This window comes from Macaca mulatta, chromosome 17 (genome assembly GCF_049350105.2).
Source record: "Macaca mulatta isolate MMU2019108-1 chromosome 17, T2T-MMU8v2.0, whole genome shotgun sequence".
Classification (NCBI taxonomy): domain Eukaryota; kingdom Metazoa; phylum Chordata; class Mammalia; order Primates; family Cercopithecidae; genus Macaca; species Macaca mulatta.
The window spans coordinates 14,027,101-14,051,911 of record NC_133422.1 but is presented as its reverse complement, the minus strand read 5'-3'; the positions used below and the strand labels follow the sequence as shown (position 1 = coordinate 14,051,911).

Here is a 24,811-nt window from a genome sequence, read left to right as displayed (position 1 = left end):
AATCTCCTTTCTACCTGGCAGCCCTTCCTAAATCTAGTCCAACAGTGTCGCTGAGTTTGCCTGCCAGGTCCAGGAGGGGCTCTTCTTTCTGAGTACCAGAGAGACAGGCAGCCAAGCCTGATTTCAATGGCAGTTCCATTTTAATCATATTTGGAAATTCTTGACTATAGGCTTCTCATTTATAAAGTCCAAGGAGTCCCTACCTGCCAAGTGAGAGCTCTCTGGACAGCTTGCCAAGAGCAGAAACTGATTCCCGGCAAAGACAGGAAAACGCATGTGCTGTCCTCTTTTTTTCACGAGACAAAACGCTGGGACGGAATCGTAGAATCTTGGAGCTGGGAGACTGAAGCCTCCCCAGGGCTCATGCATGGTCTCCAGTGGACTCTTCTTTCCAAATTCATCCCCTGCACTCTCTTCTTCCTCAGTCTATACTGAGCAAACACACTTGAAGGTACCAAGAGCCTTCCTACCACATGGCCTTTGCCCTGGCTGCTCTCTCCATCCGAAAAGCTTTGCTCCTGTATGTTGAACGGTCAGGTTTGTTTGTTTGTTTGTTGTAATCCTTTAGGTCTGATATCGTTTGGTTGTATGTCCCCACCCAAATCTCATCTCAAATTGTAATCCCCATAGTCTCCACATGTTGAGAGAGGGACCAGATGGGAGGTGATTGCATCATGGGGGCAGTTTTCCCCATGCTGTTGTTGTGATAGTGAGTGAGTTCTCATGAGATCTGATGGTTTTAGAAAGCAATTTTCCCTGCTCTTGCTTGCCCCCTCTCACCTGCTGCCATGTAAATTGTGCCTACTTCCCCTTCCACCATGCTTGTAAGTTTCCTGAGGCCTCCCCAGACATGCAGAACTTTGAGTCAATTAAACCTCTTTTCTTTATAAACTACCTAGTTTGGGGCAGTTGTTTGTAACAGTGTGAGAATGGACTAATACAGCTAATTGGTATATAAAGACACTTGAAAATGTGGAAGGGACTTTGGAACTGAGTAACAGGCAGAGGTTGGAAAAGTTTGGAGGGCTCAGAAGAAACAGGGGGATGTGGGAGAGTTTGGAACTTCCCAGAGACTTGTTGAATGATTTTGACCAAAATGCTGATAAAGATGTGTACAATGAAGTCCAAGCTGAGGTGGTCTCAGGTGGAGATGAGAAACTTCTTGGGAACTGGAGCAAAGGTCACTCTTGCTACACTTTAGAAAAGAGACTGGTGGCATTTTGCCCCTGCACTAGAGATCTGTGGAACTTTGAACTTGAGACAGATGACTTAGGGTATCCGGCAGAATAAATTTCTAAGCACCAAAGCATTCAAGAGTTTATCTGGTTGATTTTGAAAACATTCAGTCTTATGCATTCACAAGATAGTTTGAAATTGAAACTCATGTTTAAAAGAGAAGCAGAGTGTAAAAGTTTGGAAAATTTGCAGCCTGACCATGTAGTAGAAAAGCAAATCCCATTTTCTGGGGAGGAATTCAGGCCAGCTGCAGAAATTTGCATGAGTAATGAGGATCCAAATGTTAAGAGCCAAGATGATGGGGAAAATGTCTCCTGGGCATGTCAGAGGTCCTCATGGCAGCCACTCCTGTCACAGGCCTGGATGCCTAGGAAGGACAGAACAAACGGTTTTATGGGCAAGGCCCAGGGACCACTGCTCTGTGGAGCCTCGGGACATGGTGTCCTGCATCTCGTGGCTAAAAGGGGCCAAGGTACAGTTCAGGCCATTACTTCAGAGGGTGCAGGCTCCAAGCCTTGGCAGCTTTCAGGTGGTGTTGGACCTGTGGGTAAAGAATTGAAGTTTGGGAACCTCTGCCTACATTTCAGGGGATGTATAGAAGTGTCTGGATGTCTAGGCAGAAGTTTGCTTCAGGGGTGGAGCACTCATGGAGAACCTCTGCTAGGGCAGTGTGGAAGGAAAATGTGGGGTTGGAGCTCCCACACAGAGTCCCCATTGGGGCATGGCCTAGTGGATCTGTGAGAAGAGGGTCACTGTCCTCAGACCCCAGAATGATAGATCCACTAACAGTTTTCACTGTGCACCTGTAAAAGCTGCAGACACTCGACACCAGCCATGAAAGCAGCCTGGGCAGGAGGTTGTACTCTGCAAAGCTACAGGGGCAGAGATGCCCAAGGCTGTGAGAGTCAACTCTTTGTGTCAGTGTTCCCCGGATGTGAGATATAGAGTCGAAGGAGATCATTTTGGGGCTTTAAGATTTAATGACTGCCCTGCTTGATTTTGGCCTGGCATAGGGCCTATAGACCCTTTGTTTTGGCCAATTTCTCGCATTTGGAATGTGAATATTTATCCAATGCCTGTACCCTCATTGTATCTTGGAAGTAACTAACTTATTTTTTATTTTACAGACTCATAGGTGGAAGGGACTTGACTTGTCCCAGATGAGGCCTTGGACTTGGAGTTTTGAGTTAACGCTGGAATGAATTAAGACTTTGGGGAACTGTTGGGAAGGCATGAGTGTGTTTTGAAATGTGAGGACATGAGATTTGGGAGGGGCCAGGGGCAGAATGATATGATTTGACTCTGTGTCCCCACCCAAATCTCATCTCAAATTGTAATCCCCATAATCCTCACATGTCAAGGGAGGGACCAGATAGGAAGTGATTGGATCATGGGGGTGGTTTCTCTCCATACTGTTCTCGTGATGGTGATTGAGTTTTCATGAGATCTGATGGTTTTATAAGACAGTTTTCTCTGCTCTTGCTGGCTCTCTCTTGCTTGCCACCATGTAAGATATGCCTACTTCCCTTTTTACCGTGATTGTAAGTTTCCTGAAGCCTCCCAGCCATGTGGAACTGTGAGTCAATTAAACCTCTTTTCTTTATAAATTACCCAGTCTGGGGAATGTCTTGATGGCAGTGTGAAAATGGACTAATACAAGATTTGTACTCAAATGTTTCTTCCTTAGAGGCCTTTGACCACCATATTATTCTCTACCACTAATTGTTTATTTCCTCGATGGTACATACCTTGGTTTGCAAGTTTACCTCTGTGCTGTCTGACCCTCCTGCTACAGTGTGGAGGAACTTTTCAGGAAGGTTCATTTGCCATGATGTGTCCAGCATTGAGCACAGAGCTGGGATGACAGTGTTACCATTTTTGTTCTCTATGTTCATGAAAGTGATCCCTTATATTTCAATCTTGTTATAATTCCCATTCCTACTCATTCAACAGGTATTTATTTATTTGCTACTATATGAACCATTCACTAAAAGGCACTTTTCAAGACAGATTCTGATTGATACTTCTTGTGGAGGGTAAGGGCAGCTTGGTTTGCTCTGTGTAGACTTGGATTTGAGATCTACTATGCTCATATCAGGGGTTAGCATTTGTTCTCAAAAAGAAGGGAAGTGTGGTTAATTAGTGTGATAATGGTTAAAGCGGTCTGCCACCGCTTTCCTGGACAAGCTGTCATGCTGTATTCTGGTGAGTACCACCCTCTGCCTTGGGATAATGAGGCCAGGAAAGCCACTGGCAAGTGGAGTTGACAAGTTAGGTTCATGACACTCACTCACATGGTAACCTGTGCTATCCCTGTATTTGTTTCTTGTAATTGCCTCTTTTGTTAAAATTTAGTTGCAGTATGATCAGTTTTTGTCCTTTTTCTTCACCTATCAATACTTGTACAGTTTCATTCTGTCTTTTCAGCCCAACTCTTGAAACAATGCACACTTTTTGTGACACTCACAACAGTAATGTTGACTTCTCCTTATCTCTCTTTCCTTGTTCTATTCTTTACTGTGGCAGATGGTCAGGCCACCACTGAAGTTCTCTGCCCTTACCACAGACAAGGAAGTCACGTTCTAGGTATCTTTAGTGTGCCTTCCTCTGCCTCCCTACTGGCCCGACCAGAAAGCCCATTACTGTGTATCTATTTGCAGTGTCACCTGAACAAAGGGACAATGCTTGAGACCTATAGAGGGGCTAAGGACACCATTTTTGTCATGAGGTAGATGCTGTAGTCCTGGTTCTCCCACTTCCTAGCTTTGTAAGCTGATGCAGGCCGTAAATGTTCTGAGTTTTGATTTCCAGTAAGATGGAAATAATTAAAACCTCATGGTTATTATTGTGAGAATTAAATAGATAATGTATAATAAACATTTATACATAAACTATTTATAATAAGCTATTAGCACAGTTTTGGCATATATAATGTAGAAAACAAACACATCTATATCTTTAGAAGAATGTCGGGAAGTTATTCACCCTCAATTAACCAAAGCCTAAACGTGCACCATTAGCAATTTTCTCCTTTGAAATAGCATTCTTTTTTGTGGTCCTTCATGGAAATAAATATACTATTGGGACATTGTATTTATCAAGGTTCTGACAGGAAACAGATGGCATGCTCCAAACATTTTCACTAGAAAGATTTTAATAAAATGTGCTAACAGTATTGAAGGAGCTCATCAGGAATGGGGAGGCACCTAGGGCACCTAACAGCAAGAACTCATACTTCCCTTTGGTAATAACAGGTTTCAATTTCAGTAGCAGTGAACAATAGAGGATGCAACTTCAATTCATTGTTTGAGCCCCTACCCTGTGTCAAGTCAGGCACTAGGCTATTTGGTGGTTCCAAAAGAGCTTGTAGCTAAGTTGTGAGGAGAGAACACGCAAGCTGCTAACTGTGCAGTAGCCCTTAAACTTCAGTTTGCAGCACAAGCAGGTGCAGGACTTGTTAAAAGACAGATTGCTGGACCCCAGCCCCTGGGTTTCTGAATCAGTGGTTCTGGGGTATGACCTGAGAGTTTGCATTTCCACCTCCCTGGCTGATTCTGATGCTGCTGGATCAGGAACATAATTTGAGGAACAATTAAATTATGACAGTATAACAAGATACTAAATATGACTGTCCCTATAGATTCCAGGGAAGAGGCCACAAATTTGGAGAGAAATAGGTGGCAGACCACTTATGCAGAAGAGGCTAAGAGCATGTAAAGCTGGCTTTGTAACTTAACTCACTATCCCCCTCAGAGTTGTTTTAGTTAGGTTAGGGAATGGATCAGAGCGGCCCACAGTAAGGACTACTTTAAAGAGAATCAGCAGAGTACCTTGGCCAAGAGACAAAGAATAGTCAGTTTTCAAAAAACCCATCTGGGCCGGGCATGATGGCTCAACCCTGTAATCCCAGCACTTTGGGAGGCCGAGGCAGGTGAATCACGAGGTCAGGAGATCAAGACCATCCTGGCTAATATGGTGAAACCCCGTCTCTACTAAAAATACAAAAAAATTAGCCGAGTGTGGTGGCGGGGGTGTGTAGTCCCAGCTACTCAGGAGGCTGAGGCAGGAGAATGGCATGAACCCGGGAGATGGAGCTTGCAGTGAGCCGAGATCGCGCCACTGCACTCCAGCCTGGGTGACAGAGCAAGACTCCGTCTCAAAAACAAAAAACAAACAACAACAACAACAACAAATCTATCTGACAGCTGTGCCCTGGAGTTTGGAGGAGGTAGGAATTGATGCTCTGACTCAGGTCTGGAAAATCTAAATGTATTAGGCTTTCTAGAGAGTTCTAAGCAAAGGCACAGGCTGTGTTAGAACAGCCTAGAGTTCCAGGGCTTGCTGAGGCAAAAATGGGTGAGATTTCTCCTGGGTCAAATGGACCTGCAGAAGGTGGCTTGCCTAAAGTTGTCTTCAAAAAAGATTCTGTCGGATTGCAACCCAATATATAATATAGTTATCCATGAATACATGTTGATATAAATAAATAATTGAATCAACGAATGCATAAATAAATACATGGATGGGAAGAGACTATGTCCCATGCCAAAGGATCCCAAATAATTTCTGTAGATCTGCCTGAGGTAGAGCAAACCTCCTTCTCTTCCTTCATCTGGGTTGCACACAGTAACTTCCTTCCAAAGAGTACAGTCTGGAAAGGAGGAACATAAACAGTAACTTTCCAGTGGAGAAATCTGACAAATGCAACCTCTGCCAGGTGGTCAAAGTTCACACCCAGAGTGTGGAGTCAGGTTAATGGTGTGCACTCTTGGTGTGACAGGATGGGAATGGCACCTCGCCTCTGTGGTCTTCCCTCCCAAAACCCATAATCCCAGAGTAATCAGGAAAAGACATCAGAAAAATCCCAACTGAGGAACATTCTACCTGATCACTACTCCTCAAAACTGTCAATCATTCCAAACAAGGAAAGCGGCCAGGAGCGGTGGCTCACACCTGTAATCCCAGGACTTTGGGAGGTCTAGGCGGGCAGATCACATGATGTCAGGAGTTCGAGACCAGCCTGGCCAACATGGTGAAACCCCGTCTCTACTAAAAAAAAAAAAATTATATATGTATAAAATTAGCCAGGCATGGTGGCGTGTACCTGTAATCCCAGCTACTCAGAGGGCTGAGACAGGACAATCACTTGAATCTGGAGGCAGAGGTTGCAGTGAGCCGAGATTGTGCCACTGCACTACAGCCTGGGTGATAGAGTGAGACTCTGTCTCAAAAATTAATAATAATAAATAATAATTAAAAAAAAACAAGGAAAGCTGAGAAACTTTCACAGCCAAGAGGAGGCTAAGAGACATAACACCTAAAGATAATGTGGTATACTGCATGAGATACTGACACAGAAAAAGGACATTTGGTAAAAACTAAAGAAATCTGAATAAAGTATGGACTTTAGCTCATAATGAAGTATCAACATTGGTTAATTAACTGTTCATAGGTATATGACTAAAGTAAGAGGATGAATGGAGAGGAAACTAGGCATGGGATACATGGGAACTCTGCAGGCTTCCTATAAATCTAAAAGTATTCTAAACTTAAAAGTTTATTGTATAAATGATTCTGTCCAGTTGATCATCCAGTTGGGGAGGTGATCATGTCCAGTTGGAGAAGGTGACCACCACCAGAGGGAGATTCTATGAGGTAGATGGCCAGAAGATGGGGGTGGAGGGTAGTCATTCATGGCCAGCTGGAAGAAGCTGAGCTTGTTTAGGGAATTTCAGTAAGTTGTCCTGGGTGGCAGAGGAGAGGCAGGGTGGCTCTCTGAAGACCCCACCAAATCCTTGCAAGAGAAACAGCCAACATTTGGTCATCTAACAAGCACAGTTGACCTTGGACACTGGATACAACACATTGGCCACGTTAAGACTATGATCTTTCTCCTAATTCACTGCCATCACCTTCATACCCTGTGCTCCCCAGGCACAAATATGGAGGGTCCCACATAGCAGTTAGCAAGTAAAGGAGAAGGAGGAGCAAGGAAGAGAGAAGAAACTGAGCGACCATGTTCCTGCTGCAGAATTCTAAGACCCCATGTTGCCTGAGCTACGTGGAGAAGGCATAAGTATTAGGTTGAATCATAGAATTAATTGTTGACATTACATTTGTCTATACTTTTAATTTATGGCAGGAGAGACAATTTGATAATATCTGAGAATGGCTAAAAAAGCTATAAGATTTCCTCAAGATTACCCAGTGGAATAGAGAAGAAAACTATACAAATGGACAAGTTTAACAGGCAGTTGTAAACAAAAAGTCAAGTTACTTTCTGCTTGTATCCTGCTGTGTCCAGTTTGTTCAGATAACTTGTTATAATTCACAGTGCTGTGTTCTACAGAATACATGGGTAAGAGAAGTAAGAAAAATTATAGAGGCATTTAAGCTGGTTTAGAGTTATGAATAGGTTTCCACAATAAAAGGCCATGAACACAGCTGAAGTAAAGCAGAAGAGAAAAATTCCTGATCATGTGGGTGCACAAATGCACATATGTGCATGCACACACATGGACTCTCTCTCTCGCTCTCTCTCTCTCACACACACACACACACACACACACACACACACACACACACACACACACAAAAGCAGAAGCACAGAAGCATGGTCAATATAGGGTCCTGGAGCACTGCAGTGAAGGGGCAACATACATTATAGCAGGAGAGCCAAGAATATGTTCTTTTCTAAGAAGTGATTGGCAGTAAAGAGTGTACTGAAATTAGTTCAGGAGAAAGTTGACAAGGACTTGGCATGGAGAAGATGAGATGGATCAAATGGACATTTCTTGAATAAAATGGATTTGGTCTGGCTATCATGTCATGTGGGGTGTAAAGGAAAAACAAGATTCAAAGCTAACTCTTAGTTTCCAAGACTATATATGATTGGTTGATGATACAAAAAACCAATATAGAGAAATCAAGAAGGAGAGTAGGTTGGGCATGGGTCAGTGTGCAGTTCAGGCTAGTTAACTCAGTTTCAAACTTGTATGGGACATGCAGAAAAACCATTATGTCACTTAGAGTATAAATTAATTTATTAGCAAACTCTTATGATTCCTTGCAAGCCTAGCAAAAATGTGCTTCCCTCTCAATCCTGCTCTAATACTTCTTCTTTTTATTCTCCTCTGTTCCACCATCTCCCCTCCAGTGGTCACAATTGTTTACTCCTTTCTTTGTGTTACCAATGCTTTTAATAAACCTCTAATTTAGTACTGAAGTCAATGTTTTATCAGCGGTCACTTTACTTTGCTAAATAAAGAGGTCCTTGTAAAAAGGAGCTAATTGTGAGCCTGGCACACATTAGGTGCTCAATAAATGTTTGTTGAGTAAATGAATAAGTGAGCTTGCTTTACTTGGTGATGAGAAGCATGAGAACATGAAAAGTGGGAGAGAGAGGGAGAGAGAAGGATGAGAAGAAGACTCACATGGGCATCACTACACTCAATACTTGGTACCTTCCACAATTGAATACTGGTTAATGCTTGGCAGCTCACGTCAGTGTTTTCAACACTGCTCTAATGAGTAGAGCATTGATATACCAGAGCACTCATCTTGTTTTATGTCACTGCTGCCTCCTGGTTAATCTTGATGAAGATTGATGGGGCTTTGGTCATAGGCCCAATGTGACAGTGCATGGAAGGCTAGACACATGGTGTATTAGTCCATTTTCACACTTCTAATAAAGACATACCCGAGACTGACAATTTACAAAAGAAAAAGTGTTAATGGACTTACATTCCACATGGCTGGGGAAGCCTCACAATCATGGTGGAAAGTGAAAGGCACATCTCACCTGGTGGCAGGCAAGAGAAGAGAGCTTGTGCAGGGAAACTCCCCTTTTTAAACTATCAGATCTTATTCACTATCATGAGAACAGCATGGGAAAGACCTGTCCCCATGATTCAGTTGTCTCCCATACAGTCCCTCCCACAACGTGTGGGAATTGTGGGAACTACAAAATCAGATTTGGGTGGGGATACAGAACCAAACCATATCACATGGTGTCATCTCTGAAGGCCTTCAGGGAGACTTAGAGCATGACAGTGTATTGAAGCTTTGTCTTTCTGAGTCTAAGACAGGTTAGCCCTTCCAATGTGATTCTCTGTATATCAGGCAGAGCCTTGCTGGGTGGTTGGGGACTGATGGAAGCCCAGAACCCTGTGGAGTGCAAACCTGAGAGTATGCAGTCAATCTGAATATATGTGGTGATTGCAATTTAGATCAAACCAATGTTTTCTTTCACTGTAAATTCCCGAATAAATTGTTGGATAGGATTTTGTAGTTCTAAAGTAGCTAGAAATGAATTATAAAATTAGCACATTTAGGAGCTGTGTTGTAGAAAGTAGACAGATAGTCTTAAGCTAGGTGCTGTAAACTCTTAAGAATGCACATGTTCATTAATAGGTCTACACGTAAGTGGCTGAGGTCTAAAGTAAGGCCCCAGCAGAAATGAAAAAAAATGACTAAAAGGCACTATACACTTTCAATTAGAGTCTTCAAGTTTGCTGCATTTTTCTTTTACAAAAATTAACAATATCTAGCAATGCAAATGTTAGTTTAAAATTCATAGGCAATTGATTTCCTATAGCTCCAGTTCTTAATAGATTTAAAAGATTCAAAGCTTGTTCATGATGTGATCAACATGTATTGCTGTGAATAAAGCATTTTGTGCTCTATTTAGGATTTGCATTATTAGTTATTCACCTTATCCAAAAAGTATGCACTGCTGGGCAAATGGACCAGAAAGCGTATATATTTCTTTTCACCCAACTTGAAGTGTGATTTGAACCAATCTATTATATATCCAGACTGTGCTAAAACAACCTAAGAACAGTAATTTTGTATATGGCATTTCTAGAAACTGCAGGAAGGGGAGTGGGGTGGGGCTGCAGTATGGAGCCAAGACTGGCCTTCAGTCTGATGGACAAGTCCACTGGACACGTGTATAGGGACTTGGAGCTCAAGGCTGTCATTGATGCTTTCAAGTAGAACATCCAATTCTGTCCTCAAAAAGCTTGCACGTGAGCAAGCATGGAGAAACAGGCGTGCAAAATAAATAAAATATATGAAGATTCAGGATAATAACACCTTTAAAAACTCTTAAGCAAAATATTAGGGCCAACAATTCTACTAACTCCCTGTCTCTTATCACCTTTCTTCTCTTTGTTGGTAACAACTTTAGTTTCCTATGGATTATCAGCCCAGTGGGATTTTCCCCATCAGGGTTAGAGACCCACAACCAGCCCCTGCTTGAATAAAAATTGTCTGCTAAGTACAAAATCTAATAGGGCTGAAAACATTAGTTTTCCTTTTTCCACCTTTTTCCACCAGCAGCCCAGCTAGAGGACTAACGTTTTTGAGAGTCTGCTATGTACCAGGCACTGTGAGAGGCACTTTCCCTCTCACTCTTTTCTCTCCAGTTAAAGCCTGCTTTGAGAGGAGAACCCATCAAATCTGTTTACTGTAAGAGGTAAAGAAATGAGGAAGAGTCATGTGTTGGAGAAGCTATTACATTTCCATCTTAATATGACTTAGCATTGAGCACTCTGGGGAAAACTATAATCATGTGGGAATGACAAGATTACCAATTGTATTAAAGGGGGCATGGGTATTAAAGGGTTGAGAAATGCTGTCTTGGGCCCACGGCCTGATGTACTGTGATAGCATCACCAACCCCAGCTCACTGGGGAGAGGCCACGCCACTCACATGTTTGCCTTCCTCGGCAGCGCATGAGCATTCCTGCACCTGGTCCTAACTCTTTATCGCATCTCTGTTGTCACTTGGGCTCTTCACATTTACAAGTCTCCTGGCTTTCCTCAAAACAGGAAGACTGTACTCTAAAGTTTTATTCTGGACTCCCATTCCCAGAAATAACTTCATTGGCCACCCAAGAGTAATTCTCTCTTCCAGGGCCTCCAAACTTGCTAGACTAGGATTTTAATATAATATAATTGCAAGTCTGTCTACAGAATATACACAAAAATAAAAATATTATTCCCTGTGGTACCCACTGCTCTTCTCATCCTTAGATTTAACAGTTAGGCTAGCTAGTAACCCTCTGTAATATTGAATAGAGTCTCACTCAAATGAAGCTCAATTTTCCCCTGAAATAAAATTCCATTTTAAGCACTAGAATTTGTATGTCAAATTTGGCCCTTTAAGAATAACAGAAGATATAAATTTTTACCACTGAGTTATTGGTTTTGGAAAAGAGAAGGTTAGTAATAAAAAATGTCAAACAAACTGAATACCTAATGCCAATAACGAATGTCATCTCGATAATAAATCTTACACATGACAGGATTAGCATGCGGGTCACATCAAGGCTCAGCTCTGAAGGGGGCGGAAGTTTGCTCACTCAGCACCTTTGGTTTTCAGACTCTATTATCTTGCTTACTTAGTAAATGCAACGTTGTGCAATTTATTTTTTATTGCCTCATTTGTAAGTTTCTCTCTGTCTTCAAACCAAGATATCTTCAGGGACTTGGACTGCCTATTACATTCAGATGTCCATTTTCATAATAGGATAAGAACTCCTGTTAAAGAAGATGAGTAGCAAACACTGCAACTTATTGGAGCCAAGAAAGAAGATGCCACATGTTCCGAAATTGCCAAGACAAGGATGTATGGAGGTTTGCAGAACAGCAAAAGCTGTTTAGCAGTGAACATTACCTTCAACGAGACGACATCTATCAGATTATTTTTAAAAAATGCATTCCTATCAACATTTTTCTCTCTCATGAAAGATTAGTGTCTTTTTATAAATGATTTGCTCAGATAATATTTTTCTACTCAGATATTATATACGTGTGTATACACATATTCATTTAGCACGAATCCTATTCTTCATTCTCTTTTCCATCTTCTTAACCCTCTTCCATTCTACTGCCATTAATGTGAAAGAATTTGCTCTTGTAAATCAGCAATGAATCACACCACTCATGCAAGGACAAACGTGAAGGAACACCTTCTACAAATTTGAAAATTCAGGGAGCAAGATGGCCGAATAGGAGCAGCTCCAGTCTCCAACTCCCAGCGCGAGCGACACAGAAGACCGGTGATTTCTGCATTTTCAACTGAGGTACTGGGTTCATCTCACTGGGGAGTGCCGGACGATCGGAGCTGGTCAGCTGCTGCAGCCCGACCAGCGAGAGCTGAAGCAGGGCGAGGCATTGCCTCACCTGGGAAGCGCAAGGGGGAAGGGAGTCCCTTTTCCTAGCCAGGGGAACTGAGACACACAACACCTGGAAAATCGGGTAACTCCCACCCCAATACTGCGCTTTAGGAAACAGGCACACCAGGAGATCATATCCCACACCTGGCCGGGAGGGTCCCACACCCACGGAGCCTCCCTCCTTGCTAGCACAGCAGTCTGTGATCTACCGGCAAGGCAGCAGCGAGGCTGGGGGAGGGGCGCCCGCCATTGCTGAGGCTTAAGTAGGTAAACAAAGCTGCTGGGAAGCTCGAACTGGGTGGAGCTCACAGCAGCTCAAGGAAACCTGCCTGTCTCTGTAGACTCCACCTCTGGGGACAGGGCACAGTAAACTAAGACACACAGACACCTCTGCACAGACGCAAACGACTCTGTCTGACAGCTTTGAAGAGAGCAGTGGATCTCCCAACACGGAGGTTGAGATCTGAGAAGGGACAGACTCCCTGCTCAAGTGGGTCCCTGACCCCTGAGTAGCCTAACTGGGAGACATCCCCCACTAGGGGCAGTCTGACACCCCACACCTCACAGGGAAGAGTACACCCCTGAGAGGAAGCTTCCAAAGCAAGAATCAGACAGGTACACTCGCTGTTCAGAAATATTCTATCTTCTGCAACCTCTGCTGCGGGATACCCAGGCAAACAGGGTCCGGAGTGGACCTCAAGCAATCTCCAACAGACCTACAGCTGAGGGTCCTGACTGTTAGAAGGAAAACTATCAAACAGGAAGGACACCTACACCAAAACCCCATCAGTACATCACCATCATCAAAGACCAGAGGCAGATAAAACCACAAAGATGGGGAAAAAGCAGGGCAGAAAAGCTGGAAATTCAAAAAATAAGAGCGCATCTCCCCCGGCAAAGGAGCGCAGCTCATCGCCAGCAACGGATCAAAGCTGGACGGAGAATGACTTTGACGAGATGAGAGAAGAAGGCTTCAGTCCATCAAATTTCTCAGAGCTAAAGGAGGAATTACGTACCCAGCGCAAAGAAACTAAAAATCTTGAAAAAAAAGTGGAAGAATTGATGGCTAGAGTAATTAATGCAGAGAAGGTCCTAAATGAAATGAAAGAGATGAAAACCATGACACGAGAAATACGTGACAAATGCACAAGCTTCAGTAACCGACTCGATCAACTGGAAGAAAGAGTATCAGCGATTGAGGATCAAATGAATGAAATGAAGCGAGAAGAGAAACCAAAAGAAAAAAGAAGAAAAAGAAACGAACAAAGCCTGCAAGAAGTATGGGATTATGTAAAAAGACCAAATCTACGTCTGATTGGGGTGCCTGAAAGTGAGGGGGAAAATGGAACCAAGTTGGAAAACACTCTTCAGGATATCATCCAGGAGAACTTCCCCAACCTAGTAGGGCAGGCCAACATTCAAATCCAGGAAATACAGAGAACGCCACAAAGATACTCCTCGAGAAGAGCAACTCCAAGACACATAATTGCCAGATTCACCAAAGTTGAAATGAAGGAAAAAATCTTAAGGGCAGCCAGAGAGAAAGGTCGGGTTACCCACAAAGGGAAGCCCATCAGACTAACAGCAGATCTTTCAGCAGAAACTCTACAAGCCAGAAGAGAGTGGGGGCCAATATTCAACATTCTTAAAGAAAAGAATTTTAAACCCAGAATTTCATATCCAGCCAAACTAAGTTTCATAAGTGAAGGAGAAATAAAATCCTTTACAGATAAGCAAATGCTTAGAGATTTTGTCACCACTAGGCCTGCCTTACAAGAGATCCTGAAGGAAGCACTAAACATGGAAAGAAACAACCGGTACCAGCCATTGCAAAAACATGCCAAAATGTAAAGACCATTGAGGCTAGGAAGAAACTGCATCAACTAATGAGCAAAATAACCAGTTAATATCATAATGGCAGGATCAAGTTCACACATAACAATATTAACCTTAAATGTAAATGGACTAAATGCTCCAATTAAAAGACACAGACTGGCAAACTGGATAAAGAGTCAAGACCCATCAGTCTGCTGTATTCAGGAGACCCATCTCACACGCAGAGACATACATAGGCTCAAAGTAAAGGGATGGAGGAAGATTTACCAAGCAAATGGAGAACAAAAAAAAGCAGGGGTTGCAATACTAGTCTCTGATAAAACAGACTTTAAACCATCAAAGATCAAAAGAGACAAAGAAGGCCATTACATAATGGTAAAGGGATCAATTCAACAGGAAGAGCTAACTATCCTAAATATATATGCACCCAATACAGGAGCACCCAGATTCATAAAGCAAGTCCTTAGAGACTTACAAAGAGACTTAGACTCCCATACAATAATAATGGGAGACTTCAACACTCCACTGTCAACATTAGACAGATCAACGAGACAGAAAGTTAACAAGGATATCCAGGAATTGAACTCATCTCTGCAGCAAGCAGACCTAATAGACATCTATAGAACTCTCCACCCCAAATCAACAGAATATACATTCTTCTCAGCACCACATCATACTTACTCCAAAATTGACCACGTAATTGGAAGTAAAGCACTCCTCAGCAAATGTACAAGAACAGAAATTATAACAAACTGTCTCTCAGACCACAGTGCAATCAAACTAGAACTCAGGACTAAAAAACTCACTCAAAACCGCTCAACTACATGGAAACTGAACAACCTGCTCCTGAATGACTACTGGGTACATAACGAAATGAAGGCAGAAATAAAGATGTTCTTTGAAACCAATGAGAACAAAGATACAACATACCAGAATCTCTGGGACACATTTAAAGCAGTGTGTAGAGGGAAATTTATAGCACTAAATGCCCACAAGAGAAAGCAGGAAAGATCTAAAATTGACACTCTAACATCGCAATTAAAAGAACTAGAGAAGCAAGAGCAAACCCATTCGAAAGCTAGCAGAAGGCAAGAAATAACTAAGATCAGAGCAGAACTGAAGGAGATAGAGACACAAAAAACCCTCCAAAAAATCAATGAATCCAGGAGTTGGTTTTTTGAAAAGATCAACAAAATTGACAGACCACTAGCCAGACTAATAAAGAAGAAAAGAGAGAAGAATCAAATCGACGCAATTAAAAATGATCAAGGGGATATCACCACCGACCCCACAGAAATACAAACTACCATCAGAGAATACTATAAACACCTCTACGCAAATAAACTGGAAAATCTAGAAGAAATGGATAATTTCCTGGACACTTACACTCTTCCAAGACTAAACCAGGAAGAAGTTGAATCCCTGAATAGACCAATAGCAGGCTCTGAAATTGAGGCAACAATTAATAGCCTACCAACCAAAAAAAGTCCAGGACCAGATGGATTCACAGCTGAATTCTACCAGAGGTACAAAGAGGAGTTGGTACCATTCCTTCTGAAACTATTCCAATCAATAGAAAAAGAGGGAATCCTCCCTAACTCATTTTATGAGGCCAACATCATCCTGATACCAAAGCCTGGCAGAGACACAACAAAAAAAGAGAATTTTAGACCAATATCCCTGATGAACATCGATGCAAAAATCCTCAATAAAATACTGGCAAACCGGATTCAGCAACACATCAAAAAGCTTATCCACCATGATCAAGTGGGCTTCATCCCTGGGATGCAAGGCTGGTTCAACATTCGCAAATCAATAAACATAATCCAGCATATAAACAGAACCAAAGACAAGAACCACATGATCATCTCAATTGATGCAGAAAAGGCTTTTGACAAAATTCAACAGCCCTTCATGCTAAAAACGCTCAATAAGTTCGGTATTGATGGAATGTACCTCAAAATAATAAGAGGTATTTATGACAAACCCACAGCCAATATCATACTGAATGGGCAAAAACTGGAAAAATTCCCTTTGAAAACTGGCACAAGACAGGGATGCCCTCTCTCACCACTCCTATTCAACATAGTGTTGGAAGTTCTGGCTAGGGCAATCAGGCAAGAGAAAGAAATCAAGGGTATTCAGTTAGGAAAAGAAGAAGTCAAATTGTCCCTGTTTGCAGATGACATGATTGTATATTTAGAAAACCCCATTGTCTCAGCCCAAAATCTCCTTAAGCTGATAAGCAACTTCAGCAAAGTCTCAGGATACAAAATTAATGTGCAAAAATCACAAGCATTCTTATACACCAGTAACAGACAAACAGAGAGCCAAATCAGGAATGAACTTCCATTCACAATTGCTTCAAAGAGAATAAAATACCTAGGAATCCAACTTACAAGGGATGTAAAGGACCTCTTCAAGGAGAACTACAAACCACTGCTCAGTGAAATCAAAGAGGACACAAACAAATGGAAGAACATACCATGCTCATGGATAGGAAGAATCAATATTGTGAAAATGGCCATACTGCCCAAGGTAATTTATAGATTCAATGCCATCCCCATCAAGCTACCAATGAGTTTCTTCACAGAATTGGAAAAAACTGCTTTAAAGTTCATATGGAACCAAAAAAGAGCCCGCATCTCCAAGACAATCCTAAGTCAAAAGAACAAAGCTGGAGGCATCACGCTACCTGACTTCAAACTATACTACAAGGCTACAGTAACCAAAACAGCATGGTACTGGTACCAAAACAGAGATATAGACCAATGGAACAGAACAGAGTCCTCAGAAATAATACCACACATCTACAGCCATTTGATCTTTGACAAACCTGAGAGAAACAAGAAATGGGGAAAGGATTCCCTATTTAATAAATGGTGCTGGGAAAATTGGCTAGCCATAAGTAGAAAGCTGAAACTGGATCCTTTCCTTACTCCTTATACGAAAATTAATTCAAGATGGATTAGAGACTTAAATGTTAGACCTAATACCATAAAAATCCTAGAGGAAAACCTAGGTAGTACCATTCAGGACATAGGCATGGGCAAAGATTTCATGTCTAAAACACCAAAAGCAACGGCAGCAAAAGCCAAAATTGACAAATGGGATCTCATTAAACTAAAGAGCTTCTGCACAGCAAAAGACACTACCATCAGAGTGAACAGGCAACCTACAGAATGGGAGAAAATTTTTGCAATCTACTCATCTGACAAAGGGCTAATATCCAGAACCTACAAAGAACTCAAACAAATTTACAAGAAAAAAACAAACAACCCCATCAAAAAGTGGGCAAAGGACATGAACAGACATTTCTCAAAAGAAGACATTCATACAGCCAACAGACACATGAAAAAATGCTCATCATCACTGGCCATCAGAGAAATGCAAATCAAAACCACAATGAGATACCATCTCACACCAGTTGGAATGGCAATCATTAAAAAGTCAGGAAACAACAGGTGCTGGAGAGGATGTGGAGAAATAGGAACACTTTTACACTGTTGGTGGGATTGTAAACTAGTTCAACCATTATGGAAAACAGTATGGCGATTCCTCAAGGATCTAGAACTAGATGTACCATATGACCCAGCCATCCCATTACTGGGTATATACCCAAAGGATTATAAATTATGCTGCTATAAAGACACATGCACACGTATGTTTATTGCAGCACTATTCACAATAGCAAAGACTTGGAATCAACCCAAATGTCCATCAGTGACAGATTGGATTAAGAAAATGTGGCACATATACACCATGGAATACTATGCAGCCATAAAAAAGGATGAGTTTGAGTCCTTTGTAGGGACTTGGATGCAGCTGGAATCCATCATTCTTAGCAAACTATCACAAGAACAGAAAACCAAACACCGCATGTTCTCACTCATAGGTGGGAACTGAACAATGAGATCACTCGGACTCAGGAAGGGGAACATCACACACCGGGGCCTATCATGGTGAGGGGGGAGGGGGGAGGGATTGCATTGGGAGTTATACCTGATGTAAATGACGAGTTGATGGGTGCAGCACAGCAACATGGCACAAGTATACATATGTAACAAACCTGCACGTTATGCACATGTACCCTACAACTTAAAGTATAATAATAATAAATAAATTAAAAAAAAAAAAAAAAGAAAAAAAAAAAAAGAAAATTCAGAAACCCAATATCATGCTATAGGAAAATGCATAGTGATAATTAGCAAATCCAGATAAGCTTAAGATGTAATCTATACAGGCAATATTATGCAAACACTGGATACTTGGTTAGCTGACAGCTAATTTTAAAAGTGATAAGACCATTTTTTTACAGACAGCTGTAAGAGATGGGTCTTATCACTTTAAAAATTAAATCAGATAACAAATTCAGATTTGTTTTTCTAAAGCTCAACCTATGGTATACTCAACTTTAGGAAGAGACATCAGGTGAAAATGATTTTTCTAAGGCCTGGAAACTGGACTGATGCTTTCAGGAATGAGCCAAATGTGGATAAATGTGTCAAACTCTCCCTGGGTCCTAGGCATTAGCCCAGGAACTCTCTCCACGGGCATGCATCTGATAGAGATGGAATAACTCAGTGTGCACCTATAGGTCTTGTCTGCCTCTGAAAATGAGGGCCTTGGAAGGCAGTGCAAGATCTTCCAAGGTCATATTGAGTGCTGGTGTCGGTGTCTCGGGAGACAGCCAATGTGTATTAGTCATGAACATGGGCTTAGGAGGAACCCACGCCCCCTTGTTTACTAGCTCTGTGACTCTGGGAGAGTTACCTAACGTTTCTGGACCTGTTTTCCTCAACTGAGAAATGGGGATCATAATAGCATAGAGTTTTTGTGAGGATGGTATGAGTTCATGTATGCAGTGTACAGAGCAGTGCTTGCCAGGTCAGAAGCACTTGATAAAACAAGCTATCATTATTTTTATTATTTCCTTAAGGATGAAAGGCTAAAAATGGTCAGTTCCTAATGGAAAACCTTGCATCATCTGCTGCTATTTCTGGAAACATGAAGGTTGCTGCGTGGTCTCCTGGTCACAGTGACTTTAGAATCTAGAGCAGGGAAGTTTAAGGATGATGTAGTTCACGAGGCAGAGACGGGGCACCATTCTTTTTGTGCTATCCTATTCTCTGTATGCTTTGATGGCCTTTATTTTTATTTGATTTAAATTCCTCACAACATCTTTCTCATTGATATGGAATTGAGTTTTGACATGGTTATTGTTAGGCCTGCCGTCCCCCGAGGTGGCTGTGTATTAACTACCGTGGCGCATCCTTTCACAGCCCCTCTGCGGCTTTCCTTCCAGCCTAGTGCACTGGGCTCATTTCGTCATCCTTCATTTCTCTCTAGCATGCAAAGAGATTGATATTCTTCCTTGCTGCTCACAAATGATATTCCGCTCTGACAGCCAGCCTCACCACTTCCTCCAAACCCTTCATGTAAAAACTCGTCCTATCCAAGAAACCTTTACAGAATGAAAATGGTACCTTTCAAGGAAACCAGTGATGAACTGGAAAATACTGTCTGATCAGGCCTCCCACTGACTATCTTCACCGTCATACCTCTCCACTACTCAGTGGCACCTCTTCCTAGGCTATACATTGCCCCCTTCTCTTTATCTTTTTCCACTTCCCTTACTAACTTTTCAATGACTCTCTAATTGTTGCTCTATCTCAAATTGTGTAGATTCTGATTTTCAACTGAATTATATTTACTCGCATTTTCAATACAGTGAAGTAAACGTTGATTTTATTGGCTCATTCATGTAAGTAAATGAAAGACAGCCAAATGACCATATTGTTTTAATCAACATTTTTCTTCATGTTTATAGTTTCTCTATGGATCTCCTTCTTATTTCTTTCAATCAACTATATGCTGAGTGCCTGTTCTTCTAGGTGCTGTTGCTTTTACATTTATCTTGATTAGCTCAACCAAAAAGGAAAAGCAAGGATCAATAAGTATTGACACATTTGGGCGAGGGAGATGGCAAATTATATAGCTGATTTTTCTGTTCCTTATAAAATAGAGTGTAACGTTGTTCTAAAATTGTATGGATTATATTTTATGGGTTTACATGGAAACATAAATCCTAAATCATGTAAATTTCCATAAGAATGAACTCTGTCTTAGGACATGCTTTCTCTCCCTAACAGACTGTGGCTCCCGAGTTCCATCAGTGCATTCTCCACAGGCAGCAGTTTCTTCAGGACCATCATATCCAAGAGCACTTAGCAGTGGAAATGTCACCTTTATTATCATTCTCCTCCATCTGAAGAAAACAGTTATAAAGCCTGCCGACCAATGCTGTCTTGGAAACTAAATGACAGAGAAATTATAAAGGCCAAAAGAAAATGGTATACACTATAATAAGTTGAATACAAATTTCAGTGAAACTTTTTTTCGTTGCTTTGCAGAGCCTTACCAGTGTTTTGTGGCAGCATATTTGCTGGCTTGGGCCTTTGGGAGATTATTACATTATTGCATGATGCAGTATATGGTGTTTTGGGGACTCCTGTGCCATATTTTCACTTTAAATCATCACTCGTAGCTTGGTGTTTCATTGTTTATAACGGTGAAGTCAGTAATGAATTTTCGATCACAACAAACATGAAAAGAAATATACTAAGCATTTACATACTGTGTCTGTGCTCTCTGCTGGGTTAGGATGGAAGTCTACAGCACTGTGTTTTAAAGCACTTTTCTCACCAGTCCTGCTCTTGCAGAATCCTTAAAGAGCACATTCCTACTGAGTAAGGGAAGGAAAAGGAGGTACCGTGTGTGGGGAAAGGTGAGGGGTCTCTCTGTAGGGTGTGTAACTTGTGACAAACCCAGAGTGAAGAAACTAAAGGGAAGTTGTATTTTCCATCCCTAGTGAGCTTTCAGGTACTTGCAGTTCTCTGGGTAACTGCAGTAGTTTCTCTCCTTCTGATGCAATGTTGTTATGTTTTTCATTCAAACATACTTGCATCTTGATGATTCTACTCTCTAAAAAAGATGAAATGAAGAATTTTTGAGAAATAAACATTTCAGGGAGGGACAGAAATCAGGCAAATGGTTTTGACTGCATATGTCTTAGAGTGTGTAGAATTAGGGCACCAGGTTACAGAGGCTGGGCAATCAGAGCATATTTCTTTTTTGAATGTAATATACATTAATATTGCATGGACTATTTTCTCCTCTGTCTGTTTTACTTATTTTCAGAGGTAGATTTGCAGTGACCTAGTACCCCAGTTACCTTGTTCTTCTGAAGACATTCTCCAGAGACCGAGGTTGTCTTTATTCAGTGCTTAACTCAGTTAGCTATGTAGCTTGTGTTGAACTCTTGGAAGTTAGAACATGCCTACAAAAATGATCCCAGGGCTGTCAGATTCAGTGATTTGAAACACTGTGATAATGCCTCCCTTAAGCTGTTATGCCTATATTGATAAATAATAAAGGAGAAATTAGTATGTTCTAAAACTAGTTGTATATTCTAATTTTAGCATATGTGTGGGGAGTAGGGGAGAAAGGGAGAGAGAGAGAGAATGGGAGAGAATAAGAGAAAAAGGGAGATAAAGACAGATACTTTCCTTTTTACCATTATTTTGTTCTCTCCCCAATCAATGGCCACTGTGGAAATTCTAAGCCCAGCCTAGAAATTTCTGGAATTTTTGTTTAAATCACTTCCTTTTAAAGAGAGAGGGGAATATATAGGAAGACTTTTCATATAGCATACATGCATTCTGTCTAACAAAGTGCTCTGTGGGCTGTTCCTGATACTAAGAACATTTAATATTTTCTAGAAAAATATATTTTAAGAGATAAAGGATTTAATAGGTCTTTTGCTTCTGGTAATCAGGTCATCAGATTAAAAAAATAGTAATCTAGAGGAGCTTTGTTATGGGCTCCTCCTCTTGGTGATTAACTGCGACCTCTGTTACTTTTGTAAAGCAGTAATATTGAATGCACCTGGAAAAAATTATAATCGGGTATAAAATTCAGTCATTAAATATGTCAGGTGTATGTATGGCTGCTTCAAATGGTGTACTTTGTTCATTTTATGTAGAAATATACTGATATTCACAGAACTCATCTATTGCAAAGTGCCCCTCTCTTAATAATATTTAGTGACTAAATTTTATTTCAACTTATCTGGTTTTTAGATTATGTAAAACATCTAAAAGAAATAAATGTGAGGCTGGGTGTGGTGGCTCACACCTGTAATCCCAGCACTTCGGGAGGCTGAGGCGGGCGGATCACGAAGTCAGGAGATCGAGACCACCCTGGCTAACATAAATAAACCATAAATAAACCAAGCAGGAAGGACGAATGAAGCAAGCGCAGAAGTCCAAAAGTAAGCCTATGCACATGACAAATATGATATTTCAGAGAAGAAAGGGTAGATTTTTGAAAAATAATGTTGAAACATCATATTATCCATTTTGAGAAAAATAAAGTCACATGCTTATGAATACAGAAAAGCCCACATGGAATAAAATGTTAGTATTTATTATGACAAGATTAGAAGAAAATAGTGAAGTTTTCGTTTGTTTTGTTTTGTAATTTCAAGGTAGAAGTGGAGTCTTCTTAGAATGTATATATGCAAGAATCCATACAGGAAAAATTAGCCAATCTCAGTTAACTGCACAGAGAGAGAGAGAGAGAAAAAAAAACTTATATGTGATTCAAGATGCCATAATTAACATAACCATGCAGCTGGAGACTAAAAAAATGGCTGAATACGAACACGAACACACCAGACCAACTTTGATGTGATCACACATCTCTAGCTGCCGCTCACGGTGCCTTGAAAAGTTTTGTACTGAAGTTACATTGCCCAAGTCAAATAGCCCATTCATTCCCATTTCTTTACAAATCTCTAACACCCACTCCTTCCTTCTCATTCTCGGCTGATGATCTTATTTCACTGAGAAAATAGAATCAATACATTAGATCAATTCCTGTACATGTGGATATTTCACTTGTTGCTTCTTATAAATGGATGAAAAATCTGTGCTCTTAGCAAAACTCAGAGTCTTTGCTTGTGCACTGACTCACGTAGCTTCCAATCTGCTCAAGGACTTGCTTCTGCAATTGTCTGCTCTCTCTTTGACACCATTAATCTATTGGTTCATTGTTATTACCATACAAACATCTTAGAAGAACATCTCCCATATTACAAAAACAAAGTAACCCTTCTTATTGCTTTAGAACAATTAAATTGCCCCGAAGAGTTTTGCCGTTCTCTAAGGCAAAATTTCTCCACAATGGACTTTGTGTGCCCATCTCCTCTGCCATTCTCTCTAGAGACCAGTTCACTTAGACTTTTGTCTCCCTCCAGAATCGCTTGAATCCGGGAGGTGGAGGTTGCAGTGAGCCAATATCGTGCCACTGCACTCCAGCCTGGGTGACAGAGCGAGACTCCATCTCAAAAAAATAAAATAAAGAATTTTGTCTCTCTGCACTAAAACCTTTTTTCAAAGTAACCAATGACCTTCACATTTCTGAAAACAATGGTCTCTTCTGAACCTTCAACTTAAATCTATTTCTTTGTCACTTAATATTTGAGCTTGGAATCTGATATGAACAATATCTCCTGCCATATTCTACTGGTCAAAGCTATCACAGGTCTCAGTCCTAGTTGAAGTCAGAGAAGAAAGGACTATTTGGGGATCATAGGGCTTCAAAAGGATAAATACAAAACAGCTACGTAATTAACTTTAATTGACTGTGTACCTGGCCCTGTTCTAAATGCTTTCCTTGGCTTTTGGGACCCCACACTTTCCTGTGTTTTCTCCCATCTCACTGGTCATTTCTTCTAAGGCCTCCGTGATGGGTCTCCTCCTGTTCTTCCCTCATGGACATTGAAGTACTTTGGTACTTGGTCTTGGACAGCTTCACCTTCAGGCCTACACTGATTTCTAGAGTTCCATGGCTTTAAATATTGTCTATGCACCGGTGACCCATAGGTTCCTGCCACCTCGTCCACCACCTCCCCCTTGAACTCCAGACTCCTTCGCATTTCTGCCTAGAAGACAGTGAGAGAGCAAATAGGCTTCTCAAGCTCAACATGTGTGAGGCTCTTCCTTGCTTTTCCTTCCAGTCATCACCTCAGCAAAGGGCACCGCCACTCACCTAGTGTTCAGGTCAAACATCTTAGAATGATCTTTTCTCTCTTTCTCCTCATAGTGCATCAACTGCACTTGTCAGCTTTACACTCACAATATATTTGTAATCTGGTGATTTTTTACCACTGTCGAGTTATCTCTTGCCTGACTACAGAAATAACCTCCTGAGTAAGGCGATGACTTTCCCTGTGATCTTTCAGCTCCCATTCTTCCCGACACTTCCTTGCACACATGTGCACACACCCAGCCTATCTTGCCCCGTGGCCAGCCTGGTCCTTCTCAGATGGAAATCAGATTGCATTACTTCCCTATTCAAAATGCTGAATAGTTTTCATCCTCCAGTGAAATAAATCCACAGTCCACCATTTACAAGACCTTAAATTTTCTGGGCCCTGGCTGTCGCTCTAGAGTGGCATCTTACTACTGCTGACTACCTGTGGTCCTCTAGCC

At 41.4% G+C, this 24,811-nt stretch overlaps 1 protein-coding gene and 1 long non-coding RNA gene across 3 annotated transcripts in view; one reads left to right on the top strand and one right to left on the bottom strand.

Moving 5' to 3' along the window:
* The window catches only part of RFC3 (replication factor C subunit 3), a 622,442-nt gene that overhangs the window by 149,511 nt on the left and 448,120 nt on the right, over positions 1-24,811 (bottom strand). The gene's annotated exons all lie outside the window — the stretch shown is intronic.
* LOC114673561 (uncharacterized) overlaps positions 1-24,811 on the top strand; it is a 617,687-nt gene that overhangs the window by 571,401 nt on the left and 21,475 nt on the right. For both annotated transcript variants that reach the window (XR_013407900.1, XR_013407899.1), the window contains one exon: positions 20,408-20,608. This is a non-coding gene — a long non-coding RNA (uncharacterized LOC114673561). The remainder of the gene's footprint in view (positions 1-20,407; positions 20,609-24,811) is intronic.